Source organism: Tasmannia lanceolata, unplaced genomic scaffold, assembly GCF_043159265.1.
Source record: "Tasmannia lanceolata isolate RefF3 unplaced genomic scaffold, GAP_Taslan_0.1 ptg000011l, whole genome shotgun sequence".
Classification (NCBI taxonomy): domain Eukaryota; kingdom Viridiplantae; phylum Streptophyta; class Magnoliopsida; order Canellales; family Winteraceae; genus Tasmannia; species Tasmannia lanceolata.
Window position 1 is genome coordinate 24,082,142 of NW_027518688.1, and position 13,781 is coordinate 24,095,922.

At 38.8% G+C, this 13,781-nt stretch overlaps 1 pseudogene; it reads left to right on the plus strand.

Moving 5' to 3' along the window:
- Window positions 1-10,639: 10,639 nt before the first annotated feature.
- LOC143886062 (uncharacterized) lies at window positions 10,640-11,306 on the plus strand (annotated as a pseudogene).
- Window positions 11,307-13,781: the final 2,475 nt, after the last annotated feature.

The following is a 13,781-nucleotide window of genomic DNA, read 5'->3' on the forward strand; positions in this document are numbered from 1 at the left end:
CTTTTTTTTCTTTTTTTTTTAAAAAAAAAAAGATGAAGGAGAAGAAGTTGGAGGTGAGGTGGAGGAGATGGTGGTGGAGATTGGCCGGCGGATCCGGTCGGAGGTAGAGATTTGCAGAGGTGGGTTTTGATTTGGGTTAGATGGTTTTAATGGTGGTGGATTTGAAAGGGGTTGAGATGGGTTTGGGTCGGAGATAAGGTGGGGTCGAGCGGCGATGGTGGTGGTGGTTGTCGGTGGCGATAACAGAGATGGTTAGAGATGATGGGTTTTTAGGGGTGGTGGTTGAGGAGAAGAGATGGGGGTTGGGCGCGTCTGCTGGAGATGATGGGTTTGAAGAGATTCATGGAAAAAAGGGTTTTGGGGTTAAGGTGATGGTGGTGGTGGTGCCGGATGATGGTGGTTCGGCCGGTCTCCTCCTCCTTCCTCTCTCTGCTTGTTTCTTGCGGCTCCCTCCAAATCTCCTCTGCTACCCCTTTTCTCTTCTTTTTTTTTAGAAAACTCCTCCTCCAGTTCCTACGAGATTTGCCATTTTTATGGTTAGGGTTGCCACCCTCCTCTAATCTCAGCCATCCATTTTCTTCCTTTCTTGATCCTATGGCCCTTGATTCCTTATCCCTTTTGCCCTAATTCTATCCTAGAAACCCTAGAAACCTAGAGTGTCTAGTTGATCTAAGCCCTACACCTCATCTCCTTAATCCAATGGCCCATGCCTGTTGCTTGCAAAGGAAGAAATGCCCATTTTACTAAATACCCCAAGGAGCAGGCAATTTTACCCTCTTGCCACCATACCCTATTTGGCTTTTCTTCTCTTAAAGGGAATGGTATATTATTCCCTCTCTCTCTTCAAGCAACCCCAAGCTGGTTAATTCACTCCCCTCCTGCTTAACATGGGAAAGTGATTTGACACACACACGCTTTGATAAAAGCATTCCTAGGGATATTAGCAGCCTCTTATGGATTTTGCACTGCAGCGGGTGGGTACCATTTTGAAGTTTTTTTCTGCACTTGGGGCCCACCTCTCTCAGGAATTCTGGGATTCGGCTTCGGAATTTCATTCGAGAATTTATTCGATTTCAGAGATTTATTTGATTTTGGGGAAAATGGTCCGGTCAAAATGGGGTGTCTACAATACCCCGTATAAAATGTATTTTTAAAAGAATCACTTGGGCCTACCTTGTTCATAGAACCAATCCGTTCATTTGTTGGGCCCCAACGTAAATGAGCCTCGCCATAAAATCATCTCTATAGGATGATGCTAAGTTTGCTAACCCTCTGTTCTACAATGGACGACGCCACATACACGTCTACAGATTGGAGAATTGGGATCATCCAATAGATATGATTTTTAGGATACAAACCAATTTACTGTTAGGCCAAACAACTGGGAAATAATCTGTTTTTTAAAAAGTAAGTGCACGTACTTTATTTTTTATGGGTAAATGGCGTTAGGTAGGACCCCAACCAGATATATTAATGAAGAAGAGAAAGATAAACATGAAGCAAACCAAGAACCCTAAGTGCTCATACTTAGGGATGCCATAATATCTCCTTTTTTGTGCCCTAAAATAGGTGGGCTCCACTCCATATTGGGTGCGCCTAGATTCCCATATTTAAGAAGAAAAAAATACATCAAAGCCAACCTTGTTCGAAGATCCAAACCACATTCAATTGTTGTGTCCAAATGTAGATATATAGACTTTGCCCCAAAAAAACCATCTCCATAGGATGATCCTAACCCTCTAATTTGTACAGACTACGCCAAATAGAAATCTGTAATGATTGGAAGGGTTAGGATCAGCCCATGGTGCCCCTATTTTTGGAGCATGACCTATGTGGAACGGAAAAATGAATGGTTTCGATAAGAAAAGCTCTGTTGTACTTCAACTTTCTAAACTGTCAATTGCATCACGTACAATATGAATGGCTAAGATGCAGTGCATCCCAGCCCCGTTCTAGATTTTGTGCCTTTGGGAGGATGGTCTTCCTAGACAAAATCCTTACTACGGATCACCTTAGGAACCGCTGCATGCTAATCATCGGTCATTGCCTTCTATGCATTGGGGTAGGGGAGTCAGTGGCCCATATTTTTATTCATTACAGATATGGTATATTCATTTGGAGTCTCATTAATTGTTGGTCATTGGCCTTGTGGAAAAAGAAAGGGAGAATACTGTGGAATCATGACCTTTTTAGCAACTACTTTGGCAATGTGAAAGGAAAGAAATGTCAGGGTTCTACACAACTCCGCCAATGACCGTTGTACGCATAGACTAAGATTATTTTGCTACGCATGTTTTTGGGCAAAGTCACTACCTAGTTTTAGGTTCATTTCTAGTTTTGTTGATGGCGTAGATGGTGAGAAGTTTGCTCAAGCGGGGAGCTAAGGGATCCTCCTCACGCTAGGTGGTCTCCTCTTGATCCAGATATGTTTAAAGTGAATTTTGATTGCTCTAGTCTTGACAATTTGGGGCCCAGTGGTGTTGTGGGCTTTTCGTGGATGATAGCAGACTTGCAAAGTGTGGGAGAGATTACCCAAAATAAGACGAGTTTAGGGCGGTCCTTCAAGGTATCAAGCTAGTGGCATGAGAGTACTTTGTCAGCTTTGATGGTGGAGGGGGATTCCCTTAATGTGATTAGGCGGTTGAATGATAGTCACCCGTCATCGAAGGTTAGCAGGCTTTATGGATGAGATTCAGGATGTGTGAGGAATTGCCCAATTTCCTTTCGTCATGTTAGAAGGGTGGCTAACAATGAGGCAGATGAGCTTGCCTGTACGGGCGTTGGTAGGCCTCGCTTGTGCCTGCATGGCATTAATATTAATCTTTTCTCCCTTTTTGTCTCCTGTCTGATGTAGTTACCATCTCGGCCGTGGTTGTAACGTTGTATCGAAAAAAAGAAAAATAAAGGGCAGTGATAAATCGACCCCTATAATCTTAAATCAACCCCTTTTAATGTAAAATGTTATCGCATGTGAATGAAGTGTTCATCTGCCGTTAAACGCCGTACAAGTGTACAACTCACACGCCCTAACGTTTTCCGTTAAAAGGGGTCGATTTAAGATATACGGGGGTCGATTTATCATTCCCCGGAATAAATTGGCCAGTGGAAAATATTTTGGGAGCATGGCCTGTCTTCCGAATGGTTTTGATCACTGAAGAAGTGCTCTCCAATGAAAAAATAGGGCCATATTTTCACATCATGAACAAATGAAACATGATTGCAACATAATATAAATCAATGTCCATCTAATGGCTGCCTCTCCATCGATTAGGAGATTCTAGATGGGGGCATAATCGCTCTAATCACATAATCTCAAACGTCCAATCAAAATCTCTCTTAATTCTCTCATTCCCTATCCATGGAATATTCCACCCTATGACTTTCAAGAACAGCCCCCAGTCAAAGGAACTAGCCGCCCAAGAATAACATTTATTCATGCCAACCAATTTGTAACAGATTTTCTTGATCGAATGGTCAGAATCAACTCACAGTCTCCAAATTAATGAACACATGATAGGCCTGATATGGTTGGATAGCCGCCAGGCAATCCAATGGGCCTGGGCCCCAATGCCTAATAGGGTTCTCACCCACCGATCTGGGCCGTTCAAAAATCTAGAATCAAAACTTAATCAGCTGGTTAGAATCATCTGGCAAAATCATGTGTGTACGTTGTGGAGACCACCTGGCAATATGGTGTGTACGTTATGGGGACCACCATGTCGCCCACACAGTTCTTCCTCACTTATTCATTATTTCCATTCATGCCCACAGCTCAGCACAGTAACTTTTTCAATTACATGTCTGATTTTCCTTAGGCGTATTCTCGGCATGCACTTTGGGCACTAAATACCCTAGCGCAAGAGTCCAAAAGTTCTTTAACATTAAGCTTTATGAAATTTTTATTGTCCTTGAACATAAAGCGTTTTTTAAGAAAGTAAACAATTATATATAAGGATTTCACGCTTCCTGTAGGGTATTTTTACCATTTTGGCAACAAACATCCTGTGTAAGCGTCCAAAACAGAAAAATGCAAGCTGCTGCTTATTTATGAGCAATAAATGAGGAGATGATAAATTCACACTCTTCTGGCAGACTTGAATGCTTTTTGACATCTAATCCTTTTATATATATATATATATATATATATATATATATATATATATATATAGAGAGAGAGAGAGAGAGAGAGAGAAAACGGTTCCTACACATATGTGTAGAGAAGTTATCTACACACTAGTTTAAAATACAGTGGGGGCCACATTATTTGGGTGATCCAAACCATTCATATTTAAGGCCCTCACATAGATAGGGTGTCCACAAAAAATCAGATCCATAGGATCATCCTAACCATTCGAACTGCGGAGGCAAAATATGGACTAATTTGTGAAGGTTTAAAGACATCCATTTTACCTCCACAAATCGTAGGGTTGGGATGATCCTATGGATCTGATTTTTTGTAGACACCCTATCTATGTGAGGGCCTTTAAAATGGATGGCTTGGATCACCCAAACAATGTGGGCCCCCACTGTATTTTAAGCTAGTGTGTAGAGAACTCTCTACACATATGTGTAGAAACCGTTTTCTCATATGTATATATATATATATGTATGAGGAAAAGGATTGTACGCTCAAGTGTACCTAACCTTAGGTACGCTCGAGTGCCAAATCACATGGGTCCCACATTTTTTTTGGTCATCTAAACCATTCATTTGCAAGGCCCCATCATAGATAGGGTGTGTACCAAAAATCAGCATCATTGAATCATCCTAACCCCTCCAAAACTGGAGTGCAAAATGGGCAGATTTGTGGACAAACAGTGTCTGTCCATTTTGACCTCCACAAATGGATGGGTTAGGATGATCCTATGGAGCTGATTTTTGGTATGCACCCTATCTATGATGGGGCCTTGCAAATGAATGGTTTAGATGACCAAAAAAAATGTGGGACCCATGTGATTTGGCACTCGAGCGTAGAATCTTTTCCTCTATATATATATATATATATATATACTAGTAAAAAAAAACCCCGTGCGATGCACGGCCCGACAAATAACTGTACGGACCACACCATACGTTGATCCAAACCATCCATGTGATGGAACACAACATTAATAAGTTGTGCCCATAAAATCATTTCAAATTCTAGCCCTCCAATCTATAGAGATTTTCAGAATCTGTTGTTCGTCTGAAGGTGCCCGGAATTTGTAAATATTTTTACAGGTGTGCAGAATTCGTAATATCCTCAAAAAATTAATAAGGAAAAGTAGTTTTTTTTTCGTAATTGTCATATTTTGATACATCTTCTTTGTAGCTTTTTCCATAATAATCATATCCAGGTACCCGTTGTCCGTAATTTTCCTCCAAACTTTACTAGTAATGATTATTATTGCTAGCTTCTTTCTTTACGTATTATTGCTAGCAACCTTTCAAGAAATATTGCTAGCTTCTTTCTTTACGTATTATTGCTAGCAACCTTTCAAGAAATAGCATTTCCGTGCAGTTTTTCATCACATCTAATAAGACAAATCTCTGAATATATACAATTGCAAAGGATGGGCAAGACATAGCGTTTGGAGAAGGTGCTAGCAAATCAAGATTCAAAATTACAAGCGAGGTGTTAATGCCACAGGTTCTGCAAATAATTCCGAACATTCATACATTTTTTACCCTCACATAGATAGTATGTACAGATATGTGGGGAGGGCAAAAAAATGATAAAAATCATCCACATTGACGTGTTAAATGGACAAAATTCTCTCATTTTCTCTTCTGCTATATATATATATAACCTGATCTTCCATACTATAGTCTAAATTCCATCTATATCCTACACCTTCCTTTTATCAGAGCCATTCCTTTTTCTGTTGCTATTCTCATCCATGCGATTACTTCCTTGCCCTAAGGCTATTCTTGACACTACAAGTCTGCAATGCTATTTTGCCCCTAGAGATAAAGCCAAATCTTACCGATGTTTTTTCCAACTCAACTACACAGATGTCAAACGCAAAAAACACATGTCGCTCCCTCTTTCTACACATTTCTCTTCATCTTTCTCACCGTCTACACATTTCTCTCCATCTTTCTCACCGTCTCCACCAATCTCCATCTTTCTCACCTTTCTCACCGCCTCCACTCATATTTCTATGCGCACTTGGGACGCATGTCAAATTGTCAATCATAAAATATCTGATATTTTTCATCTGTTAAATACATGATTTTATTCATGTGTTTATTCTATATGGGGACTTTAGGGTTTCCATTTTGAAGGTTTATTTTTCTTCTGAAGCTTGCATAAACCCCCATACTATAGGAATTAGGAAGTGCATAATTCTATAAATTATGGTGTTCACATTAGCCCACTATAATTATAAATATACCTACTTTGTATATAGCTTCATGATTTTCAATAGTTGTAAGAAATTGTTGTCTATTTTTTTATGAAATGGCCATCAATAATATAGATCAAGTAATGGCAATGTCCATGTTCCCACTTTTTTCTTTTTTGCATGAGTTGAAGTTTGATCTGTGTCATGAAAACATTACTTCAAGAACTGTGTGTTTTTTTGTTCATGCTATTGTATACGGAGATGCAAGATTGCGTGTATCTTCATCATCTCTTAAGTTTGTTGGTTCCGATCAGATAAAAAACGGCTCCCTGCTACTGTGTAGTTATTTCCTTCAAGATGTATGCATATACAACAAGTTTGTGCGTACACTGTGCCTCAGAGTTTGTTTCCGTGTTTCATAAAATCTACTGGTCATGTTATACCATCATGGAGCTGGAACTTGAGTTGTCATCATTCAATCTATTATGCCCTATTTCCAAGGGCATGGACAATCTATGATGCTAATATTGTTGAATGCTAATCTCCTGTAGAATCATCTCTTCCCATTTAATTACTCTACTTCTGCCCATCTGGATTGATGAAAACCCTGCAAACACTCTTCTTTTATGATCGGGGTATTGTTATGGGGGAGCCAGATCTAGAACTGAAGCTATCATGTCGACGAATATCACCATTTACACCACATAATTATATAAAGGGCAGTCTTCCCATTTCTGCGTTTGTTTACACGGTATGCATGCTCATTCTCTTTTTGTTACTATGTTATTCATATGAACTTTGTAATCTAAGTAGGTGTTGCCTCACTTATGATTATGCCACATCGTATATTAATTTTGCTTAGTTGAATTTCAGATAAATATTCCAATTGTCGCTGATGATGGTACAGATCAGGAATTTTAAAGATTGTAAACTGCATATTCCATCTTCTCTACTGGGAATACCTACGGCCTGCATGTTATTTACAATGTGGCAATGTATGCTCTCCAAAATGCTTTTGAAGAAGTCTTCACCATAGTTATCAGGGTGGGAAACAAATTCAGGAAACGAAACGGGAAACGGAAACGGAAACGGGAAATGCATGAAAAAAATACCGGGGAAACGAGAAACAAGAAACAATAGAAAATCGTACGAGAAATGTCTTAGGAAATCATTTGTTTTTTTCCAAAATGATTTCCGTAATTTCCACACATGTTTCCTACACGTTTCATATGCGTTTTCTAAGAGTGTTGCATACACTTACAATTCCACACTTGTCAGTCTTGTCACAATTCGTTTCCAATTCTCCTTCGGCCTCGTTTGAAAGCGGGTAGCTGAAACCAATCTCGATGGAGTTGACAGACAATAGATTGCGGAACATGGAATTTGCCTTAAGGGATTATGTAAGTTTCTCTATATTTCATTTAATCACTTTTATTTTTTATTCTTTTCTCCTATCTATTTTTTTTGGGGTTTTTTTTTTCCTTAAAAGGGTTCATATTCTTAGCTTTAATTCCTCAATGAAAACATTCCATTTTCCCATCAAAATTATAACTAAGAGTTCCAGGGTTCGTTTTTAATCATTTTTTTATCAAAAAATCCGAAAGAGCAAATTGCTTTTTTTATTAATCTTGCACTACTTGCAACATTCTCAATCATTGCTTTTCATCAAGATCACTCTTGACAATGAAGTAGATGCAACTTTCAGTGTTATTGAGGATTTAATTTTACCTATCTGCTGCATTCAATTTGTCTTACCATCTTTTTGAAAAAGCTTACGCGCAATTCTGATCCATTTTTTCATAGCAAGATAAACGAGTTTGTTTCTCTTCCTTCCTCACACACCATCTCTTCTACGTCTAGGCAGACGGAGAGAGATTTTGGATCTCAAGGCCCATCCATCTCTGAATCTTCTCGCTCAGACCTCTCGGTTTAATATGGCAGAAATCATGAGGGAGACGAGCTCTGGAAGAGAATCATATCCTCTTTCTTTCTTTACAAATTCTTTATTTAATGTAAAATTGTTTTGTCATCTTTTGAAAAAAGAACAACTAAATGATTCAGGACTGTTCGGAAAAATAACTCAAAACACATATTTGAAGAAATGCATGATGTATCCACATTATTGAATCGGTTATTAGATGTGAAATATTTTTATATCCTCCATACGGCAATTTGCCAAGAGTAAATTGCCAAAAAATACGAAATTTTAATCTCCTCCATATGGCAATATCTAGGGTGCTACCCGAGAGAAAAATAAGGTTCGAGTTTCATACATCCTTTTGTTCTCTTAAGAAATTCTAATTAATGTATTATTCATTTCTTTGTGGCAGTCTATAATAACAAGGGGCTGTTTATAAAAATCCATTTTGGTTATGTTGCTTTTATGAATCCATTTCAGTTTTAACATGTTGGTATTATACTTGAGAGTAATCTTGGAGTTTGGGCTTTTTCTCAGAGTTTTGGTGTGATTTAGGCCTTCTTTGTTATAAAGAAATTAGGATTTTAGGACTTTTAGAACTTTAAATCATTGATTCATAATTTTTTCCCAACTAGTTAATGGTTATAAAAGGAAAAGTTTTCATACAGCATATCCAATTCGAATTGCTAAATTTACACTATAATTAATTAAAACAACATGTTTTCTGCCTAAAAAATCAATCTTAATTCTTTTCATATTAAAAAAGAGTGAAGGTTTCGCAAGAATATAGAAACAAAGTTTTTCGATTGAAATTATCATTCTTTAAAGTACTTAAAATGTCTTGTTATCAAAAAGCGCATGTGAGTAAAAATCTATGTGACTTCATTATTTCCATCAACATATATAGTTTCAACAATAGTTTCCATTAGAATAAAGATTACATATATAGTTTCAACAATAGTTTCCATCAGAATACAAATTTACACATGCTTTTGATACATGTTATTTTGAAGTTGAAATTGCACTTATGTGACGCTTCATGCTTGGAGTATTTTCATCTTAGGCTTTTTCTATATCATACTTTTCAAAAAAATGTGCGAACTTTAGAAACTTGCCTTTCTTGCTTCAAGATTATTATTATTAAATTCATTTTCAGCCAGAATAGTAAGACGCTGCACATGCGGTGGACGTGCCTTTTTACTAGTTTGTTAAAAACCCTAATATATGTGTCTCTTTAGGCCAAGCTTTTATTAGTTGGTACGTGGTCCACTACACTATAGTGTGTACTGTGTGCTACCACAGTACCACTGACGCAATTGCTTGACCTAGTCAAAATTGAACGTGGGTGGGTCCCACCTTTTTGCTCAAATTTCCAATCAGAGCATGTGATATGTTGGGGCCCACTCTTGTGGGCCATGATTGAAAATCTCCCTGATCCGATGGTCAAAAATTTTCTGTCGTCTACGGATGGAAACAAGAGGCCGATGATCTTTTAGATCTTCCAGTGGACCCCACTTAGAAATAACCAGGCTATCCAGATTGTAAGCCACGTGTATAGCGGACATTTGGGTTGCGAGACTTCTTCTTAAACGACAAAATGCAATTAGTTAATTAAAAAGACCAAAATATCCCTGCCCAAATAAAGGCCATCCACCTAAAATACATGTAGGCCGTCGGATCCCTTAGCCAGTCAATACCCACATAAATATTGCTTAATTTTGATTTGGAAATGATTTTAGCACTCCTTAGTTTTGACATATAGCGAAAGTAGATTGTTGCACGCTCATCCACGATATCTTCCTCTTATTGACTGTCTAGTCTCCTTTGAATCTCCTTAACTAAGATTAAGAGAAGAGGTAGTCCCCATGGGTTAAAGGTTTCAAGTCTAGTCTACCTTGTTTGATATCCCAAAGCCATCCCTAGTTAAAGAAGTCACTCCGGCTTCTAGCTATGCGATAGTGTAGTGGTTCTGTCTTCCATCATCTTTTCCTCCCTTCCCAAAACAAAAGATGCTGCGAAGACATGATTTGAACCCGTAACCCCAAGGTTATGAGCCTTACAAGCTACCAAACTGCTCTAACCTGCGTTGAAGAATTGGGAACTAATAGATGAACATGGATTAGGGATAGGAAGTGTCCCTATACGGAATGGAAAAGGGGACCCGTCTAGACATCGATAGAAATATGAATAAGGGATATTCTAATCCTTACCAACTTGATCTCGTTGCCCCCGGCAACAAGAATGCATGAAAACTTTCACGAAGTATGTGCCCGGATAGTCCAAAGTCTCGATAGTTCCCTCGAGCCTCCTCTGTGCCGCCCTCCTCATAGAATCCACCGGGTTGACCCTGAAGCCCGAATACTATGATAGAGAACGCTTTAATAATAATTGGGCCATGAGAGGCCTTATTAAGTATTGCAAAAGAAGAGGCATGCTGATAGAGCTGGATGAGGAAGCGATACTAGTTCTCAAATCAGAGAGGCGCCTAACCCGTAAGCTGGCCCTCTTAAAGTACCATGACTTAATAAGGATTTGTTACGCCCGATATGCCGACGACTCACTACTGGGAATCGTTGGTGCCGTAGAGCTTCTCAAAGAAATACAAAAAACATACCACCCACTTCCTACAATCCAACCTGAACCTTTCAGTAGGCTTTGTAGGATCAACAACCATAGCTGCACGGAGTACGGTAGAATTCCCCGCTACGGTCATTCGGGAAGTCCTTTCGAGGATGAAAAACATACAATATATTCTTGTGAGAGCTGGAGAAGCGTCTAGGGGTAAAGCATCGTATCCATATAACTGCTTGCCACCTATACTCCGACATCCACTCCAAGCTTAGAGACCTAGGTAATAGTATCCCGATCAAACAGGTAAAGAAAGGGATAAACGGAATAGGGAGTCTACTGGACGCGGTTCAACTAGCGGAGACTCTTGGAACAGTCAGTAGTCCCCAAGTGAGAGTATTATGGGGGACTGTCAAGCACATCTGGCAAGGATCTCGTTGTTGCATAGCTCAAGTTTGAGCAACGTGCCATCGGACATTCAACGTATGGTCTAAGCCACACGGAACTTTTTGAACAATAATGGATATACGGGCTCAGACGTATAAAAACTTAAAATAATAAAAGAAACTGAGAGTGCAATTGTTCTTCCTCTTTTTGGGAAGGCTTTTGAGCACTGCAATGTTTAATAATTGCACAAACTCAGCTTGTCTTTTTCCTAAGCATTTAGGGGGACCTATTTAAATAATAAAAGGACAAGCAGCCATGAGACTTTCTTTAAGCTGGGATTGAACCTCTGAAAAGCCTTGACCATTATCCTAATAAAAGACAATGTGACTTTGTCACATTATCAAAACTTGGTAGTGCAAATATCTGTAATCTCTAAAAATCAACCACCCTTTAAAAAAATAAATTCGCCTCGAGTCTGGAAGTCAAACTCTCGCGCTCTTGTCTCTTTCCCCACCGAAATCTCTTCTCTCCCTCTTTAAATTTTTCTCTTGTACAGCGAAACAAACCCGGGTCAAAACGTAGCAACCTTCTCAAAATATCCCTATTTCTTTAGTTCTTTTTTACGCGTCCTTTTCTAGCATGAAAATACGTGTTTTACATGGAAAAGGAGATATTATTGCCAACTCCTTTATTTGGTTTCTCCACCCATCTTTTTTTCTTTAGAATTTAATCAGACAAATTAAAAAGGGAAATGATATTTTCACCCCAGCAGTGTGCATTCGCCTTCGCCTTCGCCTTCAAATAGGTAAGATAAAGGACTAAAAAATAGGTAAGATAATGATTATGATACCAATGGCTGTTGTTCCATCTTGACTTCCCTTCAAATAGGTAAGATAAAGGACTAAAAAATCAACAACAATTTATTACTTTTTTTTTAGCAAAATTTTAAGCGAGGCTTGATGGTTAAGGACTAAAAAACGTGTTTAAAACGTTAAAAACACATTTTAAACGTGTTAAAACATTTGCCAAAACAAAAAACAAAAAAACAGAGTTTTATTCGTTGTAAAAGTTTTAAGCGGAGTTTTAAACGGCACACCAAGAAAACGCATTTAAAAAAAAAAAAAACGCCATTCAAAACGGAGTTTTGCTAACTATGGGTTGGCCTCACTCTTTCACCACTTTATTGGTCGTAATAATCACATACTGGTACGTAAACATATACCTAAGATGTGGCGTATGTTAAATTTAAAAAAAAATGATTCCTAAACGGGCGAGAAAAAATACCTCGTTTCGTGCACAGCGGATAATGTGATTGCGGATTGGATGTTTTGTATCGTCAACCAAATCGATCCACTCCCTGGTGCTCTCTTTTCCAATTCCAAATTCCAGAATTGTATGTACTTGTGAAAAGTGCCAGGAAGTGGGATCTTTCTGGCTTTTATAGACGTTCCCTAAAACCCTTGGTCTAGGGTTACGTCTGGCATTTCCCAATTTGTGAGGGACAAATTGGTCTTCCCATTAAACAAGTGCCACAATTACCGATTTAACCATCATCCATCGGTAATTTCCACAAAGCCATGTGTGCACACTCTCAGACAGTTTCCCAATCGATTATACTTATTAAACTCCCTACTTTGAATCGAGTAAAATCAAGGGACATTTCCGTTTTTCCAATTTTCCGTATATTTTCGGATTTCCTCAATTTAAAATGTTCCTCGATTATGATAAGCCAAATTGTTAATCGTTTTCTCGCAACATAACTATTTCAAAATAATTTTGGAAAAATTACGTCGCTAATTTTTCATCAAAGACATTCCAATAAAATCCAATTTGGCTTGACCAAAAAATCAAGTATCATAAGGGTAATTATATTTAATTTCCGTGTATCATTTGAGCGCTCTAAACACACTCAAATTAAATATAATTTAATTAGGAAATTCCACACATAATTCCTCAACTTCGATTAGCACGTTGCAATGAGTCCCAGCATGAGCATTCGTCACTCTTTACAATATAGTGCCCTATGTCCCATACCAAAGATTTCACCACAACGGCTTCTCTAGTTAAGTGTCCTACATACACTCCGTCATATCGGTGCACGTAATTCAACGTATTCCGGAAAAACGTACATTAACCCAATTTTGTCGAATTACTTTCAGATCCTTCGCACATGTTGTGAATGGGTACTGTCCGGTGTGAGACAAACTAACACATGATCCACTTGTTTCCTCAAACACATAGGGTCGCTAGTCTGTAGGAGCCGATCCCTTCAGACAGACCCTAGCGGAACATTCCAAGTACCTAGGACCCGTACCTGCGGGTGCACCCGGCCCGCAAGGGTACGGGTACCAATTTCAATACCCGCGAAAAAAATACCCCTACCCGTGACCCACGGGTGGGTCTGGGTCGGGCGTTGGTGCCCGCGGGTTACCCGCCATTCGGTTTTCAACTTTTTATTCTTAAGGCCTAAACATTAAACACTAAAAAATAGACTATGTGGGTGGGCCAACAAAACAAGTCAAAGCAATCAGACCATGTAACTGGTATCTTTTGTTGTACCAAAACAAACATTTGTTAAAGTA